At 39.5% G+C, this 21,764-nt stretch overlaps 1 long non-coding RNA gene across 2 annotated transcripts in view; it reads right to left on the bottom strand.

Annotated features, from left to right (window-relative positions):
• The window catches only part of LOC139041755 (uncharacterized), a 153,580-nt gene that overhangs the window by 24,393 nt on the left and 107,423 nt on the right, over positions 1-21,764 (bottom strand). For both annotated transcript variants that reach the window (XR_011497601.1, XR_011497602.1), the window contains exon 3: positions 19,080-19,154. This is a non-coding gene — a long non-coding RNA (uncharacterized lncRNA). The remainder of the gene's footprint in view (positions 1-19,079; positions 19,155-21,764) is intronic.

The following is a 21,764-nucleotide window of genomic DNA, read 5'->3' as shown; positions in this document are numbered from 1 at the left end:
GCCAACCCGAGTCCCTTCCCATGGCCAAAATCGACTGATCCGGAGATGGACACTTGAACCAAACTGAGCCAACCTGTAGGAATTTTGAAGCTTGGACTGAACTGAACTACCAGACTGGTGATGGCAATATTTTCCACTATTTGGACTATGAAGAAAGAGAAAACTGGTTTCAAGAGAGAACACAAAGGAAGAGGCAGGCATGAAGATAGTTGCAGAGGTGAGGACTAGAAAGAAGGTCTTGTTAGCATTCCTGGAGCCCTTTGCTTCTGAGGCACAATTGTCTTTGTGCCGTTGGATTCTGTTCCTTATTATCAAAAAGTCCAAACTGTTATAGGAATGAAGAGAAGTCCTTTCCCAACTACTTGCGTTTTGTCGATTTAATTCAAAGTAGGGTTCTTATTTTGAGAGAATAATCCTTCACCATGCCGTCTGTAATCTTTGTCCTGAAATGACTTTTTTTCTGAGATGTTACTATATTGCTGCCTCAGTGACCCTGTGGACAGAATGTGTCCCCACTGGTAGCATGTAAGAAGAGAGCAGTGTATGTCACAAAGCTTGCATTTATACGGTTCTGCTTTCCTTGTTCTACATATATGGCATGAATCTGGCAGGAGAATCAAATATTTTTGCAAGCAAAGAACACTCAACTCAATCCACCTTTAATCGGAAACTTTGCTCACCAAGAATACATGGGGGTTGGGAGAAAAGAGATTGAAAAGCCAAATCTACCTTGAAGCATTAACAGTGATGTTATTTTTAAAAACCACTTCATTCTCAGTAATAATGTCTATACTAGCACATAAAACCACTCAGATCTTTCCTCCTTTTTAGACAATATGGTCTAGTGGGAAAAATTTTGGATCTAAAGGATACTCTTCTTTAACTTTATGATGTGTTTATTCCACCTTTCTGGATCTCAACTGGAGGATTTGCATAATGGAGGTCATAATTTCCTCCATCAAATCTACAAGATAGTATCAGGACCTATAAATAGCATGTTGCAAAAAAGACAAGCATATACATAAAATGGAAATGGACCCTAACCATCTTACCTATTTGACTCCCAGAGTCTTCCAACAGAGGAATTGGAATGATTTATTTTTTGCTTCCCCAGTCATAGAGGCATAGTTACAGTTGATATACTTTTCCTGTTCTGTTAATTATTAAACAAAATTGTATATAACTTAAAATATAATTTTTCTAGCAATATATTGTGAAAAATAGTGAGAAAAAGTCATCTACAGCATTTCTGTAATGGGCACTGTACTGACGGGAGGTGAAGTTTCCACAGGAAGACGTAATCAAATCAGGAAGATAAACCAAGCAGAAGGGAAAGCACCTTTGACAGAAACATGTGTCTAACTGTATATGAGAAGTTAATTGGGATGTGTTTGGTTGCCACCAGACATTAATTCAGCTGGCTTTAACAGGATACTTATTATAAAAAGTCTGCAGTTGGAGTGGTAGCTCTGAGTTTGGCTTATCCAGAAGTTCAATGGCATCATCAAGAGTTGAAGACTTTCCATTTTTCCGCTCTGCCATTCTCAGTGTGATGATCTTGCCCCCCTGTGCAGCTCCAAGTGTTAGCACTTCACTTAGCAACACTCCAAGCAGGACAGGGGCAGAGAGAGCAAAGACCTTTCTCAGAGGGCTTTGACTTTCCTTGCTTTCATGTCGCTTTGGTCAAGATTTCATCACTGTCCATTCTAAAATCAAGCCCTGCCAAGGAAGCATAATTCATGTGATGGATTTACCCACACAACTGTGGGATCCAGGCTCCCCTGAAGGATATGGTACCCAAATCTGAAGAAAATTGGGGCTTTATAGGCAAAGAATATGGGAGGATGGCTGTCGAGAGGAAACTACGGATAGCCTGTGACATTAGCAAGACTTGAGAAGAAGACGTTTACATTTTACAAAATTTTAAAAAGTTCTGATACTCTGGAATACGTAGTTGCCCTAATTCAAGAGGCTAAAATTATTCAAAAATGGCTTTTCTTAGAATTAGATTTTCCTACATCTATGCTATATCAAGGAAATCAAACGAAGTTCCCAGATTTTAACAAAGAGGAAATAAAAATTCTAAATAGTGAAATCCTTCTTTGAATCTACTTAGACTCCTAGGTTTTATAGAACTGCGTTGGATTCAGCTGTAGGGTCTGGTATGGGATTTTTTTATTTGGCTTGGTTGGGTCCTTGCACGGTTCCACTCATTTGGTCTGTTTGTTTGGTTTTATAATCTACAAGTTCACGTCTAAAATATTGTTTTTCTTCATCTAATAAATGAATAAACTTATCTTGAAATTGTATTACATCTTTTTGAAACTTCTAAAAATTTTGAACTACATTTACTGATCTAAGGAGTAATTTGAGGTCTAACTCAAATCAGGAAGTACTCTACTTATGAGAGATTCACCTTAAATATATTTAATAATACTTCATAAGGGAAATGTAAAATTCTACTGGATATAAGCAGTATTTGCTTCCTTTGACTTTCCTCACCTCCACTCGCTTAGCTTACAATCAGATCTTCTCTTACTTGGACAATTCTAGTAGTTTCCTAACTGTGCAATGCACTCGTCATGTTGTTCATTAAGGCAACTTTCTAAAAGACAAATATGACACTCTTCCCTTGTTTGACCCTTCAATGATTCCCTGTTACTTACAAGATCAAGTCCACGATCCTTGGTCTGATTCCTGAGACTCTCGCCAACTTTGCTTCTGACCTTTCTTTACAGCTTCCAAAGTTGCTAACTCAGTAGACTGTCAAAAGGACTTGAAGGTTGCCCTCACCGTAGACCTCAGGCTCGGGGCGCTGTTTGTGGTTCCCCAAACACTCCATGTTCGGTCATGGTTCCATGCATTCGTACGTTCTGATACTGCCATCAGGATTATAGTGTTCTACCTACTCTGCTTAACACGATACTGCTTATTCCTTAAAACGTAAATGCTCTCTCCCAAGTGAACACTTCCAGGAACTCATCTTTCTCCCACCCCCAGCTCCAGGTAGCCTGTACTTTATGCTCTCGTAACATTGTCTTTGTGTTTCCAGCACAGAACTTGGACCTCTACGTCACATGCACATTTACCATAAACTCCAATCCTCACATAAGACGGGGCTGCACTGACTGGCCCTAAGGACATGAGAGAAATAACTGGTCAGTGGGGCCTCAACTGGAAATGCAAAGATAAGAAGAGGTACTTCTTTTCTGCAACATTTTAAAGACATTGCATAAGTAAGCCTGATCAAGACAGATTTAGATTCAAGTTGTCCAGTCTTCATCTATGGGTGTTTTCACTCATGCTATCTCAAAATAATAAATCTATTAAAAGTTATATAAGTTTATGGAGGTTATAAACATTTTAGAGGTTGGATGTTAAAATAAAATTGATAAGTCTTGGGGCTGGCCCCGTGGCCGAGTGGTTAAGTTTGCGCGCTCCGCTGCAGGCGGCCCAGTGTTTCGTTGGTTCGAATCCTGGGCGCGGACATGGCACTGCTCATCAGACCACGCTGAGGCAGCGTCCCACATGCCACAACTAGAAGAACCCACAACGAAGAATACACAACTATGTACCGGGGGGCGTTGGCGAGAAAAAGGAAAAAATAAAATCTTTAAAAAAAAAAAAATTGATAAGTCTTTGTAGGCAAGTCGTGCTATTTTAAAAATTTCCACCGTCCTCCATTCACTGGAGATTGAAGAGTTATCTTAAAGGCAGAAGGCTTTGAAGGTCTAGACAACTGCCTGTAGATTTTCTTTCTGGTCCTTTCTTTGGTTCTTTAACCTGAGTTAAAGTAGAACTACAACACGTTAAAAACTACATGATAAAACATGTTTATTGTGGTTTAGGGATAATTTAAAGTATCTGTTCCCAACCTTTATATAATTAAAATACTGTGTGACATCTTCCCCTTTTTTCTCTGAGCTTGCTGGTGGCAAGCCCGTTTATAATTGGGGTCTTTCTAACCTGTAGTATAAGGCTTTGCCCTCATAATATGAACTTAATAAATATTTGATAAATGAATAAATAAAATTACAAATGTTAATTTTTTTATTGACATAATGTCTCAGAATTGAAGTATACTCAATGCCAAATATTTTGAACACAGATCAGGCTTGCTCTGAACAAAGTAGTCTGGGTTTATTTTTATGGTAAGATGTTTTAAAGAGGCATCAATATAGAGCTTTCCTTAATTACAAAGAAGCCATCTCAAATGTGCGTCTGCAACAGTATCTTTATTTCCATGTCCAAGAAGTGGCAAATTGACACCATTGAATATTTTATTCTCGCCCATTTGGCTGAACTTAGATTGAATGTCAGTAAGAAATTCAAGTTCTATTGTTTTAAATTTAAAAAAACCTGCAAACAACTCTTCAACATAGAGAAGCTATTTTTCACTATGTCGATTGCTAGGTCAATGGCCTCAACTTTCCCCTGTGGCTGACATTTTGATCATTTCACCCTTCCTTGGCATCCTCATCAGGGCACAGGCCAACCCGAGGGCCAGCCATCAATTACGTTCCTTTTGGACAGCATCACTGGCACAGCTACTTGTTAATGAAGATGTTGGTGAATGGCAAACGATGAGAATGTAGCTCGAGGTAACCATCTCCTTCAGGATCAGATTGAGATAGACATCTTGGGCTCTCGTTCTCAAATATCAGTGTGCTTATGAGATCCTTTGGAACGTGTTAGGTCTATGCAGGGTCTGGGGAAGCTGCGCTCTTACGTGTCCAGGTGCTTCTGATGTGGATAGCCCCTGGACCCCACATAAACACCAGTTGCAGCAGTTTGAGGAGATAATTAAGCAAATAAAGCACTTTTCCTTGGCTGTGCTGCATTTGGGGGATTCTACCTTACACAAATGTTTGGTGAGATAGAGCAGTGATATACATCTTAGAGACGGGATGCTGGGTTCCAGTCGAAGCTTCATTACGTCTCTGTATCTGCTCCCAGGGAAGTTACCTGACTTCTTTTTACCCCAGTTTTTCTCAACTGTTAAGTAGGGATAATAACAATTACCACCTCTCAGGATCTTGAGAGGATTAAATGTGTTGATACCCGTAAAGTGCTTGTTAACAATGTCAGACACGTTGTAGATATCATGTAAGTGTTAGCTCTGAGTGCATTGATTCCAAATCTTCAAAATCAACCTCCTTTCCCTCTGTCCTGAGGTCATGGGAATTTTGTCTGACTGCTTCTTACAGAAAAAAATGCGCATATCTGTTTAGGAGTGTGGGTGTATTTAAAGACACTGATGGCTTTTGCTCTCTTATGGAAATCTTCTCCATTAAAACAGCCAGAGGACTGCGTTATGAATTTATAAATTCACATAAAGTAAAGCCAGGGAGGCTGATCTATCCCAAAGGACATATTACCAGAATCGGGCTCCAGATGGAGAATTTATGTGATTTGATGTAAGTTTAAATTTAGAGTTGTTTTACACCAAAGCTTAAGAGAAGAGGAAGGAAAATTTTTGGCCCTGGCTAGTTAAATAAATGTGACGAGTCTTCTCTGTTTCCAAAACTTAACCACTGGATTATTCACAGAATTTGTTTCTGACTTCTCCCCTTAGCTTTTCTCTTTTAGTATTTATTTTAAATATTTAATGTTTATTTTTAAAAGTTTGTTATGAGACAACTCTGTTTTTTAATAGAGAGAAAAGAAGAAGAATTGGAGTAGGAGGAGATCAGAATTGTCAAGGGAAGCCCAGTAGGGAGCATCTATAGAACACAGGTGTCGGGTATCCTGTAGACATCAGTAACCACCCCTCCCCCATCTTTTTCTTTTATTGTTTCTGACCGTCATCTTAAAGAAGAGCAGCCATTCACTTTTCTTCTTTAACCAAATGAGAAAAAGATGCATAGAAGTTCCATACTGGTATCAATGAGACCAGAGTGAATAAGCAGCTCTAAATACAATGAGAAATTTTTACATCAGAGGCTCTACCTAATCTTATTTTGTTATTTCATCTTGCTGTGGCTTAAGAGTTTCATCCAAGAAACACATGCAAGGTTTAAAAATAACATGCTAAATAAATAGCTATACGTGATCTCTTCAAGGAAGTAGAGGAAATATGATCAGGGCCTGGTGACTCTAAATTGACTCATTTAAAAACAGGATTCTTAATTTGGTTGTGAATTTCCTTACCTCCAGTGGTGTGCTGGTTAACGTTTAACAACTGGTTCTTTGGAAATAAAACCCTGATTTGTGGTGCTGACTGATTTCCATCGTACATACTCCCACCATAGCCAATTTTGAGCTACCAGTGTGACACCACTGAATGTGGAGTTGAGAAGAGAGCTCACGTGGGCTCTTGAGAGCCTGTTCAAGCCAGCTCCCACACATCTCTGCTTACATCCCAGAAAAGTTTAGAGTGAGGCCAACAAAAGGGATTGCCCTGAGAACTGACATATAGAAAAAAGGTTTATGGCTTGCTAGGCACAGGCGAAGTACATCACTCAAACAGGCAAGTTGGATCAACCATGCATGTCTGCCCAGCATCAGATAATCCAGCCAACATTCACTGTTGCCCTAGTTAAAAAAACAAAACAAAACAACCGAGTGGTCAAGTGTTTAGACAATCTGATAGGTGTCAACCTGGATGTTTCAAAGAAAATACTCTAAAACGGTGACTTTCTAAGGTATGTTCTTCTTTTCCCTTTCTTCTCTAAATTTTTCAGATCATTATCTCACTTGGTTTAAACTTATGTCAGAAGATTCAGCCTATGATTCCCAATTCTTAGGTTCCCTATGCTTTGGAGGAATCCATGCTGTAAGTATTTTCCCTGATGTCCTATCATCCTGACTGCAGTAAAAGGATGAAGTGATGTCATGCCTGTCTCCAAGGGATGAAGTGAAGTCCAGAGCACGGTGTCATCAAGCCACTCTCAGGATCTGTGTGTATACAGATTCGAGCACGCAGAAATGGAAGAGCTCTATATGTTTGAAGTGTTAACAAGGAAAATTAGGGTAACTGAGAGTGTAGCAGGTGGTCCTGATAGGGGAGAAGGGATGCAATGCTGTGGACCAGGAAGGCTGCCCTGAGCATGTGATATATGCACTGAGATCTGAAAGGCAACTGGGGTGATGCACTTAAAGAGTTGGGGATGAGATGGGGTATCAGGTTGGGCATAAGGGACAGTTCATGCCGAGCCCCAGGGTTGGAAAGAACATGGTGCATTTAAGTTGCTGAAGGAAGTCCAGTCTGGAGTCCGGGAGCAGGGGGGAGCTTCCTGTAGGATGAGATAGGGGTGGGTATTCAAGAGGCTACACCCAGGATCTGAGATTTTTTCTTGGGTCTTTGGATGGGGAATGGGGAGCCGTAGGATGAATGGTTAGAGGAGGTCTAGCCCCAGGGGAGAGAGGTATTCACTGGGCATTTTGGGAGGGATTTCATGAAATTTGGAGGGCAAGCAGTGCTGCGTTGGGGCCTGAGCGACCTGGAGCCGAGGAAAGGAGACTCTCTCCATTCCCGGGCAGTTTACAGAATCACTGAGTCACACAGACATGTCTAAGGAACTGATGCATCTCAAGCATTTGACGGGTTTGGGAAGCACAGGAGAGGAAGCCCGGAGAAATAGCAGCCTTGCTTTCTAAGGGCAGGGGTGTTGGCTCCAAGGTGGGGTGGGGAGTGGTTTTTAGGCAGCAGGCTGCCATGCTTGGTTGGGGACTTTGTGTACCTGGCAAAGGGGCCCAACACAGGGGCAGTGAGAGCCCTGATCCAGCCCTCTTTCAGAGCACCAAGTCTGTCCAGCATAAAGGGCTGTTCAGGGGTTGTGTCTCCTGGACATGTTCACTAAGGCTTTAGGCCAGTGAGGCCCTCCCAGGAATAATTTGGGGAGAGGGGTATTTGGGGGTGCACTGAGGAGAAATTCCTGACAATCTATGTCAGCTAGGAGGGGTTTTGAATTTGAAAAAATTAATTAATATTGCTTTATTTGCGTGTATAGGTTGGTGGGGCAGAAATTACTAATTATATAAGCTATATATATATATATATATATATATATGTATATATATAGCTCCACACATGTACATGAGTATGTGTGCACTTGTATGCACATATATGCATATTTTTTTATATTTTTTTTGGTGAGGAAGATTGGCCCTGAGCTAACATCTGTTGCCAATCTTCCTCTCTTTTTCTTTTTCTCCACAAAGCACCAGTACATAGTTGTATACCCTAGTTGTAAGCCAGTCTAGTTCTTCCATGTGAGACCCCACCACAGCATGGCCTGATGAGCAGTGCTAGGTCCGCACCCAGGATCAAACCTGTGAACCTGGGCCGCTGAAGCAGAGTGCGTGAATTTAACCACTTGGCCATGGGGCCAGCCCCTGCATATTTAAATAGTGATAACATTTCTTAAATTTATTCACGTCTTGTCTTTTCCCTCTTCCCTAGTGACTGATTTCCCGCTTACCTCCCCGTAACCACCACCACCTATCTTGTCTAGTATTTGGTTGCCGCAGGTAGGATTAAAATTATTCTAATGGGACTGCAAAAAGAAAGAGGAATATGACACTCAGTTTTTAACATCATGCATAGGATTTTGTTGCGTCTACAGCAAGTTAGTCTTTGTTGAAAAAAATTCTTTTAATTCCTTTGAATTCTTGTTAACCTATTCAGAGTCAAGCTTAGAAGGTATCTATTTCTTCCAGAGGCAGACCCCCAATTCTGTCAAAAAGGCTGAGCCATGAGGCTTAGCATTCCTCAAGAAGAGATGTCTTTGCAAGTCAGAAAGAGGAAGAGGACATTTCCCCTTTAACTCAGGTAGAATGTGGGAGGGAGGAGGGAGACAGAGGAGATGTGTGAAGATTAGGCTTGATTGCGAGTGAAAGGAAATCTAAACAGTGGTTGAAACAAGATAGACATGTGTTTCTCTCTTGTGTGGTTGCCTGGAGAAGGGCAATTCAAAGATAGGATGGCAGTCCTCAGTATAAGGGATGCAGGTTCCACCTTTCTTTTTACTCTATCATGATCCCCATTCCAAGGCTGCCTCATGGTCCAAGATAGCTGCTCTAGATCTATCCACCTCCTCTGCATCCCAGCCAGTAAAGACAAAAAGGGATAAAGAAGACCACAGTCTAACTTTAAGGATACTTTCTCAAATTTAACCACTTACCTATAGCCAGAACTTGGTTATTTGACCACCTAGATGCAAGGGAAGGTGGGAAATTTCATTGTTATACAAGGAAGTCATGTGCAGAGCTAAACTTCTGGTGAAGTAACAGTGGGGGGAAAGAGTAGGGTGAACAGATTTAGATGTGTGTTAGAAATGGCCAGATATGTTTAGAAGAGTCAAGGGCTAGGGGCCTTGACCACTTCCATGGCATAGTCTGGAAAACCTCACCCCTCTTAGAAGGGCCCTCTGAGTGCTGGAGCCACATGATGGCATCTGGGTTTGATAGCTATACCTGGGACTGCACTAATTCCATGCTCAGCATGAGGTCTGTTGGGTCTCAGAATTCTCACAACCTTCCATGAGGAGATGTGGATGTCTTGGGTTGGGCTGTGAGCTGTGAGCAAGCAGAAGTCTAGAGTTAGGATACAGATGCAGTGGTGCACAGACCCTTTGAGACTAGAGGCCTGACATATGAGTAGGTGAGAGGACATCCTGCCTGACCAGGCACGGGGCCAGACCGGCCAGTCCTCATCAGACTCTGCATGTATCCGGAGTCCCTGTGTGATCTGATCGCCCATCTTCCTCCTGCTCTAAAGAGAGCCTCCTCATACAGACACCATCTCAGAGAGGAGCAGGGAGGAGGGGAAACCCAAGAGAAAGAGTATTTATCTGAGAGAAGCTTAGTTCCCAGAGAGTAATGACTTCAATTGGAATTGGCTCTCACTCTGAACATTGACAAGGTAACTTTTCTTTTCCTAGACCCAGTGGGCTGGGGGTGGGTGTGTGGAGGGAGGAGAGTGTGGGAGGGAAGAAAGAGTCTTGAGAAGGCTTGATGAGTTATGACAAATAAAAAGCCAATTTTTTCATTAAACATCTGAGCATAGTGTGAATGAATTTGCTATCCTGTGTATGTACATAAAACCAACTTGTCATGCCAAATCATTTACTTTTGAGTTTGCCCCCATAAGAGAGCAACATGAACAAAAATTGAGATTAAAATTTCAGTCATGTGTCCCTAAATGACAGGCTTACTTTCTGAGAAATGCATAGTTAGGCAATTTCATTGTTGTGCAAACCTCATAGAGTGTACTTCCACAAACCTAGATAGTTTAAAGCCTACAACACACCTAGTCTGTGTAGTACCAATCTTATGGGACCACCATTGTATATGAGGTCCATCTTTGAATGAAACGCTGTTATGCAGTGAATGATGGTATTTGATACTTTAGATTTATCACAGAAACATGGAATATAGCTGTCTATCAGCCTGAAGACTTGACCATTTATACAAAAGATCTTATTGGCAAGTATAACTCTTAAAATTGAAACTAGGAGAGAGAAAGTTGAGTGGTCAAGAGAATTAACCTCCCACAAATCAGGTGCTTTCCAGTTATTCAGGCATACCACATTTAAGCAGACACTCCAGACCCTCTTATGAAGTACTGGATAAAAATGTGGGTATGGGACAGTACATTTCAGTTCCACAAACATCCATTTTCATGAACCAGAGTATTCAAGTGCACTTTTGATATGGTGATTTCTGAAGTCACCAAAACAACTTGTTTTAGTTCCTTTTCAGTGTTAAACCCAGACTCGCTGACTCCAGACAGAGAGCAATTATCTGGGGATATTGTATCAGTATTGCCTGCAATTTAGATAAAACCAGGGTGCACATGGCATGCACATGAGCCCACACACATGCACACACACGCAACCCATGAAGTTCTATTTTAACGCATGCACACCCCCCAAAATCAGTCGAACAATTTGCTTAAGTTTTTCACCAGAACAAAGTGATAGTCTTCTCTCTTAGAATACTATGGCTAAAAAATAGTTTGTTGATTTAGCAAAAAGTTGGGACCACTTTCCAGAGGACCAATGGAGTTCAATCTGACTAGCTAACACCTCTGTAAAGCTTAAATATTTAAATTGATTGTCACCAAACTACTGATTACCATATTGGGAAATGTAAAGGGAAGACTGCTTTTCTCTGCTTTGTTCCTTTTGATTTAAAAAGTTACAAGGAAAAAGATATTATCTTTAATTAGATAGGATTTCTATGCATTGCCATTCTTCTATTCTGGCCCCACTAACCCAGCCTGTTGTCTTGCATAGCCTGGTGTTGACACAGAATGGCAGCCTGAACCTTAAACTGTTGTAAACACCTATAAAATGTGGCCTTCCCCACATGGTCAGTGCTGAGGCCTTGACAGCATGACACCTGTCATCTGATAAGCTAGGGTCAGGAGTCACTCGATTTCTTTGCTTTTTCTTTGGATGGCAAAGAGCCAAAAGCTTTTAATGTTTTTAATAAGTAAATTACCCAAACATGCACAGTCCTGTTGCACATATTAACTCACCGGAGGCCCAAGTGAACCCGGGAGGGCCCCTTGAAAGGTCAGGGGCTGTTCATCGGTGTGTTGTAACTGCGAAACCAAGTTTTGGTGAGAATCATTGAGGTATCTGAGATTGATTTTGGAAAGCTGGCATTGCGTGGTAGTGGGGGTATCCTTTTTAGCAAGGAATCAGAGAGCATGGCTTTTAAGTGAATGGTTGGACGTCTTTTCAGTGTTGACAATGTCTGTACTCTAGGAGAAAGAGATATCAGTGGGACTTTGATGAAGCAAGAACATTTTTCTCACAGCAAAATGAATTTTAGTGTTAGAATTAGTATTTCAGTTCATCCTCTCATGCATTTATCAAGTCCATTTTATAACGTCTCAGAGATTGAGGAACTAGATTTTCTCCGAGCCACTATTTGGGATTCAGTGAACATGAGACCAGGTGGCTAGGCAAAAGGACAATAAATTATAACAAGAGTTCCCCCCATAGTCACCATGTGGAAGATGGCTTATTCAATGAGTCATAAACTCATGAACAGAAATGCCTGGGTAATGGAAAATTTTAATTGATACTGATAAATCTTTATTCTCTTCCAGCTATCTTTTATATAACTGAGGATGGAATGGGGATATAAAACAAATATTTCAATACTTTAGATGAAGTAGTGTTGGTAAGCAACGGATGGGGGACCTCTTGGATGTGAGAGATTTTCCTCTACTCTCCTCCTCTGGTCTCTCCTTGTGTTTGAATTAATGCTCCAGAGCTGGTGGGGAAGCACAGGCCAGGGCATTTTTAGGGCTCTTGGGAATAGCTGTCTATTTACAATCTTAAAATTATGCACGTATGTAGGCCCCTTAAAGCACGTAATCCTATAAGATTTCAGAGCAAGTCTTTCTACTTTTCATAGTATTTCCGTCATTGATCTAATCATACTCTTAATTCTAAACTTGGTGTTGCAGGTAGTCATAATGTCAGAAAGGACTCAGTTCAGTTCATGCAACCCAAAAGCCAGATTCTTCCTCCCAGTCACAGATTCATATGCAATAATTTGTAATTTGTGGATACTTCTAGGTTGACCCTTGCTGAGATTTTTCAAAAAAAAAGAAAAATAGTAATGAGGCAAAAAAATAAATAAATAAATAAGAAGAAGAAAAACTTCCAGTGTTAACCAATACAAGCAAGCCTGTGCTCTCTCTACAGGAGGGAGGCAAGTTGTTTCAAACAAACTGGATATTTGGCAGTTTTTTTTCATCCACATTATTTGATTCTCTTCTGGGCCAAAAAAATTTGTAACCAAGAATAGGCAAAAACAAAGTTGATTTTTAATCTATCCAGCCCTGAGGGTTGTCTCATCATGCAGAGGAGATGTGAATTTTTATCCTTTGTTTAATCTTTAACATTCTGCCTTAACATCGGGGAGTGGCGATGGCTTAATTTCTAGCACTGATTCCCTCTTGAGACTGTGGTTTCCTTCTTTATTTACAAAATCCTCTCCCATCCTATCCCTAACTCCAACCAATCTAGTTTCTCTGACTTCAAAGCCACTCTCCACTTGACATACACATGAGCCTGACAATAACTCCTTGAATATATGTTATAGAAGATGAGTACAGTGTTCATATTATTTTACATCATATTCTGGTTTCTGTACCGCCAAATTATGGTTTGACATAATTCAGAGATTCTTTTCTTTTTTCTTGCTTATTCTTTAGGAGTGTACTTTAAAAAATTTTTCTAGCTCTATTGAGATATTATTGACATATACTATATATAAGTTTAAGGCATACAAGGCGATGATTTGATACATGTATATTCTGAAATTATTATCGTAATAAGGTTAGCTAAAACCTCCATCCTCTCACATAATTACCTTTTTTGTATATGTTGTGATAATGTTTAAGATCTACTCTCTGAAGCACTTTCAAGTATATAATACAGTGTTGTTAATAATAGTCATCATGCTTACTTTAGATCGCCAGAACTTATTCATCTTATAGCTGGAGGTTTGTGCCCCTTGACCAACATCCCCCTCTCCCCAGCCCATGGCAATCACCATTCTACAGAGATTCATTTCCACAAATAATTTAACTAACTAAAGGTTTAGACCCTTAGAAATTGGATATAATCACGAGATGGGGCGATAAACCTGGAATTTGACCTGGGGTTTCCTATTCTATGTGAACTTCCAAAAGTGATCTTGCACAAATCATACTGAAAAGATATCTTTTTAAATCTTTCTTTTCTCAGACTTACTCATCAAATATATTTTTCCCGTAGGAATATCCAGTATCACCTAAGTGGATAGTTAATATTCAAGGTGCTAAGACCATGTCCACATGATGAAAAGTGTTTTGGAAAGGAATAAATGAGTGCATTACTAATGAAAGATTTTTTTCCTTTACAAAACGTCACTGAATTATGCTATCCAGACAGCCCATTGTCCGATAATACATTGATGAATGGAGGAATAGGCAATTACATTAAGAATGTCAGAACATCATTTGCAATTCTCAAAGTCAGTGTTCAAAATCAACAAGCTATGAACTTTCTCTCAAATTTAGGGGTAAGAACCCACGCACTGAGCAGCGGTGATGTGCTCAATTGGAGACATACTCATTGCTCTCAAGAGCCTTTCATCCAGGGAAGTATTTTTCAAACTAGACTGGCTGAGACCCACAGTAAGAAATATATTTTACACTGCAACACAGATGCAGATGGGTGTGTATAACTGAAACAAAAGTTTCAGATGTAGGATTTACTTTACTACCTGCAATGTACACTGATATTTTCTATTGTGTTCTATTTCACTTTGAAAAATAAATGCTAGCTGCAAACCACAAAGTTCACATCCTGAATAGCAGGCTGGCAACCACAGTTTGCAGAAGAGTGATTTAGTAGTTTCAGTTACGCTACATTTTTGATGAATGTAGCAAATGGATTAAGAAGCTTTCATAAAAATTTGTATTACATAAGCTGGGTGAAACAAAGGCTACCCTAAGGATCCAGTGTGTGACATATGATGGGGATTCAATAAAAAAATGATGAAATAATTAATAGAACAGAGTAGAAAAGAAGAAGTTATGATGGGTAAGCCACAGCCAACTAGCCAAGCTATTAGAGGAGGGGTGGCCCAATTTGAGCAAAGATTTTAGGCTGATTGTTAAGGAAAATGGTAACTGGTATGCCTATACATGTGGGATATTTTCTGTAAAAAATAGTGAGCTATTGAGGAAAGTTTAAAGCCTTTTGTGACAAATGGATCTGGATCTGGATTTGAATCCCAGATTCTTCACTTACCAGCTCTGTAGATGTGGACATTCTCCAACTCCTCTGAGCCCTAGTTTTCTGGTCTTTCATGTTGAGGTGGTGATATCTGACAAATCAGGTTATGAGAAGAGTTTCTAATAATGCATAGAATGAACACTGCAGGGCCTAATATGTAGCAAAGTGCTCTAGAAATTAATCAATAAATGTTATTTTGTGTGTCAGATGGTGGTTAAGTTTAGAGGCAGCATTTGTTTTTGCCCAACATCTGGCTTTAACACCTATCATGCTAATGGATCTGCCCTTCAAAATGTCTCATCAGGCACTGTTGCCCAAACTGTTAACTAGCAGGTAATCAGGATGACTCCACCTTTGTAACTGTGGAGGAACCAAGGGATCCCTGTGGAAATGACGATTAAAGTGAAAATGAAGATAAGGGACACTGGACTGGGTGGTACTCGATATGATGAGAAGCTGTTCAACAAAGTCCAGCTCAGCTTAAAACCCTCAGTTATCACTAATACCACTTTAAAAACACATTTTGGATGCCATGTGTTCAGGAAAACAGAAGATAATTGAGACTGCATGAGGTGCCAAGTTCAGGGGTGCAAGCAAGTGTCCAGGGCCAGGTTTGCAAGGGTTCAGAGGGAAATTCAGAGGAAGTAAATTCGAGGCAGTTGGTCCTTTTGGTGCTTGGATCACTGCTTGATCATCAAAATCTCCAAACTGGACACCCTCCCACTGTAGCTTTATTTCTTTCTCCTCTCCTTCTCTTCTTTCCCAATTATCTCCTTTTCTTTATTCATAAAGTTGGAAAATATATAACATCAACTATAAATAAGTATACTTCAGCTATATTTTCATATATGTGTCTAACTGTGTTGTCTCAATGAAAATGAAAGGATTCAAGGTTGTAATCAGAAAGTTCTTAATAAGATGGTTCTGTATTCATATTATATATTTCATATAATATATACACATTACATTGACACATTAAATTTTAAGTCCCACTGAATAATATCGAGGGCATCAATGCACTGAAGGATTTTATTTTTAAACTTAACTAAGTGAGAAAATGTAATTTAATATAGAGAAATTTACCTAGGCAGGTATAGAAGTGTTTAACAAATTCTTATCAATAGATTTCTGCATGTTTGCAATGATTTACAACTAAAAATATAAAGAATAAAAAAGTTACATTATAGGTTTTCAAAGGTATTTCTTTCCCATATGAGGAATTTTGAGAAAAAAATAAAATCACCGAAGTATCTATTAGAATGCCCGGAATAGTCAACTGAAATTTCAAATTGTAAACAAGACAAATCCATACAACGAATAGCGAGGATTGGGTGTCTCTGCTGTAAATTCTTGATAACGATGGTCAAGATCAGTACTTGGCAAATTTTGGTGCACATTTACTCAGAGTGTTTGCTAATAAGATGGATTTTTGGAGCCGCCCTCAGAGATTCTGACTCAGATTTGAGGTGGGATCCAGTTACTGTTTATGAGCACTGCAGGCAGTTCTTCTGACTGTTCCCTGAGAAACTGTTCTGGGATAATTCAGATGAATTCTATGTTTTTGTCTTCATGTATTATAGATGTAATCAAAGTGGTACACATCTTTTTAAGAACCAACATTTACTCAATAAGCACAAAGAAGTAGAAATTTGAGGCAACATTCCTATCTGTTTTTCCAATTTTCTTTTCCATCTTTGTGGTACACCTTAAATAAATACCCTAGCGGTCTTTATCGAGCTTTCCGGAGCAACTCCAAATTCCATATGTGCCCACGAATGCATGTCCACACAGACTGTTTGGAGTTTCATTTCGTAAAGCAGATATAGATCGACCCCAATTCTGTAAGTGCTGGGAGTATTACTATAGTAAATAGCATCATGAAGTAATAAAAGCAAATTTGTGATTGTAGCCAACATACATTGTGTTATTAAAAAGAGACTAGCACCTTGGACACACAGTAGAGTCTAGAGTCAGTCATTAAGTAGTGGCAGGACCGTATGCAGTGAGAAAATATTTCTGGCCAATTCCAAGGAGATGTTTGCAAAATGGAGTGTAAGCTGTCTGTGGTGACTTAGCATGGCAAACACACTCCATTCTACACAAAATTTCCATATTCCTTTACGTACTAAAAGGTCACCTGGACGTAGATCCACCAGCCAGGTGGTCCAATGACCGTGGTCAAACATCCACAGGTGACCTCTTCTAACATTTTAGAGAACATGTATAAATATACCACACATATATTTTAAAGAAATATTGAGTTGCATCAAAATGTGGTAGTGTGATCTGCTTCTAAAATTTACGTATACCAAAAATACCTTTCCATGTCATCTGTTATAATAATTAAAGTCATTATGTTTAGTATTTCATTTTATGGCAGACTGTATTTTATTTAATCCTCTTTTTTGGCATTTAAGTTACTGTTAAGTTTTCACAACTTTATATTCTCGTAAATCAATTGTTGTACTAAGGCATATTTGTTTCTTTTGGATGAGAAATTTGTTGAACATTGAAATTATTTTGAACAGCATATTGAAGGGATATATGCACCCCCTCATTGCAGCGGTATTCACGATAGTCAAGATATAGAAACAACCGAAGTGCCCGTCAGTGGATGAACGGATAAAGAAGATGTAGTATATACAAATATATACTATGATGGAATATTATTATATACACACGGAATATTATTCAGCCATGAGAAATAGGGACATCCTGCCATTTGCAACAACATAGATGGACCTTGAGTTAGACCAAGAAAGACAAATACCATATATCACGTCACTTAGATGTGGAATCTAAAAAAGTCAAACTTATAAAAACAGTAAGATGGTGGTTACCAGGGGATGGGGGTTGGGAGGAAAGAACAGACATGAATTAGGGGTACAAACTTGCAACCAGTAGTAAATGAATCCCATGCACAGTATAGTGAATATAGACAGTACTGTTGTATTATAGTCATCAAACTTGCTAAGAGACTAGAACTTAATTATTCCAACCACTAAAAAGAAATGATATTTATGTAATATGATAGAGGTGCTAACTATTGTTACAATGGATATCATAGTAAATATATAAATGTAACAAATTAACATGTTGTAAACCTTGAATTCACACTATGTTATGTCAACTATATTGTAATTAAAAATATTAAAAAATAAAAATACATGTATTAATAATGAAAAAAATGTTTTGAGCAAGCAAGGGTAATTTTCTAAGTCTATCAGTTTGACCATGTTGCCTGGACAGTTCAGATGATAAGATGCCAGAACACCTGATTATTTCAGTCAATTGGAAGAAACAACTGGTCAATCCAGTTCATGATGTTATCTTTTCGCCCCCTTAAATAGGAAGACACGTCAAATTCTTAGGATAGCTTGCAATCTCATCCTGCCTTATGTGAGACAGAAAGTGCTAACTGACAGAAGACACAGGTCAGCAGCAGGCTTTCATTTCTCAGATGCCACATGAGAAAGAATTTCTTGCATTAATTTTCTCAGTTAAGTAGACAGTTCTTTGTTTATTTCTTAATTAAGTTCAATGAGGGGTTGAACTAATTGGCCCTTCTAATATCCCCAGTGAAGAATTGTTAGATGCAATGTTAGTAAAGACAGCGAGCAATGTAATGTTGTTATAGTAGATGAGCAATAAAAATTTGGTGGAAGGAATTAAAGACAAAATTGTATTGCAGTGTTTTTATGGAAACGATCTTCAGCAAGAACAAACTAATGGAACTGCACATTGGAGCTACTGGTCACTATTAATTCAGCTAAGTTAGCATCTAAACACTCTGAATTTTTCACTCTTCAGACATCTGTGCCACCGTTTTCAAGATATATATATATGATAAAAAGTGGTGAATGGGAATTAGAAAAAGAGAAGTGACTTATAATCCAAGATTGTGAATGAAGTTTTATAGATGTTCAAAAGGACAGCTTTATATAGACCCCATCTGATTAGTTGTGAATCTATACATAGCACAGATCTGTTTTACTCTCATTAAGAAGGAAAAAAAAAGCAGGCACAGGACCAGCTGTTTAATTGGTGGCCATCATTATTTTCACATTAGCACCTGTTGAGTTAGAGGTATTAACAACCAGTTGATTTTGCCTGTGCATCTATTTAGTGAAGTGTTCTTAAATGTGAACATGGAAGGGTAAAGAGTCATATTAATGGACCACGATGTGTAAAACAATCATGCAAAGTGGTCCTCACTAAAGGATTCGAGTAATAAAGGAAGCAAGCTGGGGGGTGCCTAAATGGACCTCAGAACAACTTTGGGCTAAATGCTTTGAGAAGTTCTGATGGAACCAGGCCGCAGTTACTCACCACCTTCTGACTTCCGTAACCAGCGGGGCTGATCCTGAGCATTACTTCTGGATGCAACTTCATGGCCGTATAAGACTAACACAAAGAGAAAGCATTTCACTTAAAAGGGCCTTCCTTTGTTATGCTCTTGCATTTAAAGTGCAAAAACTCCCAAGAACTTAGATTGGTTTTTTTGGCTTTGATTGGAGTTTCTTGGGGGTTGTTAGTTATCAAAATTTGTATGTAAGAATTTAGGAAAAGTTCTACTTATCACTTGTGCTTCCACAGCCAACAAGTTTACTATTTGAGACGATTATTTACAATGTTTATAAAACAATAAAAAGGAGAATACCATCAGATATAAGTAACTACTGAATAAAGAACTTGGAAATAATAAAGTTTGTATTTTTTCAAAATCATTTCCCTCAATTTCTGTTCCCTCATTAACCATGCTAATGTGACACTTGAGACCAAAATGCTTTTGGCCATCTCCAACAGAGGTATTAGGAGAGATGCAAAAAAGAAACTTCCTTTTCAGATAGTTACTTTCCCTGCTCCCATTCAGGCACTATCAGAGCTTTTGGTACCACGTTAGTCTTAAAGACATAAAATATAGTAGTCATAATAGTCTTTTGATAATCAGAATGATTTTATTTAAGGTGGTATGTAAAATACTTCCAAATAATTATGAAACCTTTCCTTGTTACAGGATGAGAAATTAAACCCTTTTTTCCTGTCCATATTTGGGTATTTGGCTTCATACTACATTTGAGTTTTCACCCTGCTTGAGCTTCTTTGAAGCATCTTAGCGGCATCAGAGAGCTTCACAGCGTGGTGTACCAGAACCACCCGGAGAGCTTGTTGAAACACGGGTTGCTGGATGCACCCCAAGAGTTTCTGATTCAGCAGATTTGGGGGGGCTGAGAATTTGTCTTTCTGATCAGATCTCAGGTGATACTGAAGCTGCCAGTCCAGGGACCACACTTTGAGAACCACCACTTTCAAAAGATTCAGTTTTGTATTTCCATTAACATGCTTTATTTCATTCAAATTCATGTGCCGCAGCCTCATAGTTTTAAGATTGTTTGTACAGCAGAAAGAAGAAATGACTGCCACTTGTTAAGGTACCCATTTCCTTAGTGAAGTGACAAATTCCTGATCTATATCGCTTCTGATTGGTAAATTTTATCAATATCCAGCCATTCCCTTGAAAGCCTCGCTTGGGGAAAAGTTTTATGTAATGATAAGGCAGCATCAAACAGCAGGGGAAGGTTCCGTTTAAGATATTATGAGACAGGTACATAACAAGTACTTAATGATTTGCTGAACAAATACACAAATAAATCAGTTACATACTTTCAAATTCATATACTTAGCTACTTACCACTACCTCTATCATTTTCATCACTATCTCCATTTTGAGAAGAAAATCAGGAGGAAAACCATCTTCTTCATATTCTCCTCTCCCTTAGCCATCATGTTATGTTTTACTTTAAGATCTCTATGGGTCTTTTTATCCTCAAGAAGCTTATGAGGCAAGAAAGAATAGAAAACCCTCTCCCCATTGTATAGAGGGAAGGAAGGAGGCTCAGAGAAGAGGGTTTCCTGAGGGCACTGAACTAATAAATGATAGAGTGGGACCTGACCAAGGCCTTGCAGTCCCAGGGTTGGTGTGGTCTTCAGTGAATGGGGCCTTCACCCTCACTGAGTGCCAAGGCAAAGAAAGGGTTACGTGCAAGGAGCAGCTGTCTGCTCGGAACTAACCTGGTGGGTAATGAGAAGGAATCAGCTGTTAGGTCCGGGAGAACTCCCCAAGGACCCAGCTCGCTGTTGGAGCTGCAATAAAGAACTTTGAACACCTGTGGAGCCTCACCTCACCCAGGGAACCAGCACACCTGTCGGCCACTGTCTTTCCATACTCAGATCCTAGCAGAAAACCAGAGCAGAGGACAGGTAGAGACTGCCCGACACCACCTGGCTGTCTGTCCCTTGTTTTCCTTCTCTCTCCTTGTGTTACTGCCTTTCTTGCCTGGAATTTAGTGGTCCCCACCTCTGCCTCTCTGTATCTTAAAGCTGAGCCTACTAACGTAAAGCCTGGACCACTTGAGACGCAAAGAAAGCTTGGAAACAGTCTGGTCTGCCTCATCAGAACTCACGTGTCATTTAACCTTGTCCTACTGATGCTGGGCCTGGCACACAGAGGGCGACCTAATAATATTTTTTGAATGAATGAATATCGTCCAGAAGACAAAACCAGGTCACTGGTTGACATCTGATATTCAAAAAATATTTTGCATGCCTACCCTTTCATGGGTACTATACTGCGTATTGGGGATGCGTTGGTGAAGGGAACCAATCCATTCTCCACCCTTAAAGGATTTCGGTAGGGAATGCAGACAATTAAACAAGTGCTTGCCATGCATGTGATGGTATGAGAAATAACAGATGAAATGCTCTTACCACCTCTAGACCGTCTTGTACAGAATCACAGAACATCCCAGAGTCCTCATGTGCAGCTCATATTGCAATCTGGATTTTTCTCTTTAAGACTCAGTGTTAGCCAAGAATTCACTGCCTGTTCCTGCTTTCTGCTTTATCTAGCTCTCTCCCTGGTCTTATTTAGCCCTGGGTGGAGGGTTTGCCTGCCTCCTGGCGTAATTTCCATCCTATGTAGTGACACCAGCATCAGTGGGTGGCTATAGCAGC

This window comes from Equus asinus, chromosome 2 (assembly GCF_041296235.1).
Source record: "Equus asinus isolate D_3611 breed Donkey chromosome 2, EquAss-T2T_v2, whole genome shotgun sequence".
Classification (NCBI taxonomy): Eukaryota; Metazoa; Chordata; class Mammalia; order Perissodactyla; family Equidae; genus Equus; species Equus asinus.
The sequence above is the reverse complement of the archived record's forward strand: the minus strand, read 5'-3'. Positions and strand labels throughout refer to the sequence as shown.